Genomic DNA, 2,086 nt, shown 5'->3' on the forward strand with positions numbered 1-2,086 from the left:
TAAAACTTGAACAAAGTCGCGGGCCAACATTGAACAAATGAACATTTTAATATGGACCCAAACATGTTTTGCTTTAACATTGAATATGGAACGAGCAACGCTTATTACTATACAATATAATCAATACAATAGTGCAGCCATGCAAAATTGAATTTCAAATTTAAAAAAAACACATCAATGGCATTGATTTATTAAATGAATTTTAAATAAAAATTGTATGCCTCTTTTCTATTTGAAGCCTTCTGATTTAAATATCAAAATAAACTTTTTCCGCAGGCTAATAATTTCAAAAATAAAACAACAATAATAAATCAATCAACCATTCAAGCCCATGCCTTGGAGTAGCAAGAAAAAGTGCATAAAGAAAAGGGTAATTATTGCTCAGTTTGCTACACACTGATCTAACCTGATGTGTCCGAACCAGATACCTGGCATCTCTTCTAGGATGCTAGTTCATCAATGTCTGGGCTGAGGAAATCCTCAGTATCACGCAAAGGTGTTCAGCAGTCAGACGTCTCATGTGAGATGTTTTGGTCATCTTCATAGAGGAGAAAAGTTGCTCACATAGATACAGTAAGTGCTGCCGAACATGGAGAGCATTTGAGCAGCTTGGGTGCGGAACTGAGGCATTGTGTCAGGGATGAACTGTGGAAACTGTGCGACGCCCACAGCATCATACTTTGACTTCAGCGTGTCATTACACTGGAAGTCAATCAGCTCCATTTGGAGGTTGGTTGGTGCGTTTTCCACATCAACTGCAAATGGATTACTGAGCAGTTCAAACCTACATTTCTGGACATCAAAGTCGGCAAATCGCCGGCTAAACTCAGCGCCAAGTACACAGAGTTTTTCAGTAAACTGTGCGCATGGGAACACGGCGGTAAAGATCTGCGTTTTTATGGTTTGGCAGCAGGGAAAATAGCCAAGGTTTCCTTGAAGCATCTGATTCTCCCACAGGCGCAGTTTAGTTTTAAAAGCCCTCACTGCAGCGTACATGTCTGTGATGATGCGCCCCCACCCCTGAAGCTGCAGGTTCAAACAGAAAGGCCAGCTCACACAGAAACTTTTGCCCCCGGAGCTCTGCTGTGTCCTTCCCTTTGCTTTCCAGAAACTGACATATTTCCTCACACAGCTCGAAGCATCTGTTCAGTACTTTTCCTCGGCTTAACCATCTCACCTCTGTGTGATACGGCACGTCTGCGTATTCCGAACCACATTCCTCCAGAAAAGACTTAAACTGGCGGTGATTCAGACCTTTGGCCCTTATAAAGTGAACTACTTGTGTTACTGTGGTCATAACATGTTCCATCTTTAGGGCTTTGCCCCACAGTGATTCCTGATGTATGATACAGTGATAAACAGTTAGCTCACCTGCACAGTTTTCTTTCTGCATCTTCTCCCGAACCCTGCCCACCAGTCCACTCTTTTTACCGCACATCGCTGGCGCACCATCTATCGTTATTCCCACAAGTTTATCCCACAGCAGCTTTATTTCATGGTGAAAGTTGTAGCGTGTAGTGACTACTGTCCGTTTATAGTTGAGCGTTTGGGTCCTGTCCTGATTGACGCACCAAATCAACAGCAGAGCATTATGGGATTTGTAGTATTAGCGGTGAATGCGCTGTACACTTCCTGGTTTTGTCGGATTTGTCTATAATACTGGCGGGCCAGCTCTAGTAGTCATTTGGGATTGCCTCGCGGGCCAAATATAATAATACTGCGGGCCAAATTTGGCCTGCGGGCCAGAGTTTGACACCCATGCTCTACACCAATGACTGCACCTCAGGGGACCCCTCTGTGAAACTCCTGAAGTTTGCAGACGACACCACCATCATCGGTCTCATCAGGGACGGGGACGAGTCTGCCTTCAGACGGGAGGTGGAACAGCTGGCTCTCTGGTGCAGTCAGAACCATCTGGAACTGAACCCGTTCAAGACTGTGGAGATGACAGTGGACTTCAGGAGAAATCCCTCCCCACTCACCCCCCTTACCATTCTGAATAGCAAAGTGGCTTCCGTGGACTCCTTCAGGTTCCTGGGATCCACAATCTCACAGGACCTGAAGTGGACCTCCCACATAGACACAA

The 2,086-nt window shown here is 45.2% G+C and overlaps 1 pseudogene; it reads right to left on the reverse strand.

The window, feature by feature from the left end:
* Nucleotides 1–448: 448 nt before the first annotated feature.
* Nucleotides 449–1,684, reverse strand: LOC114464470 (general transcription factor II-I repeat domain-containing protein 2-like; annotated as a pseudogene).
* Nucleotides 1,685–2,086: the final 402 nt, after the last annotated feature.

Source organism: Gouania willdenowi, chromosome 1 (genome assembly GCF_900634775.1).
Source record: "Gouania willdenowi chromosome 1, fGouWil2.1, whole genome shotgun sequence".
Classification (NCBI taxonomy): Eukaryota; Metazoa; Chordata; class Actinopteri; order Blenniiformes; family Gobiesocidae; genus Gouania; species Gouania willdenowi.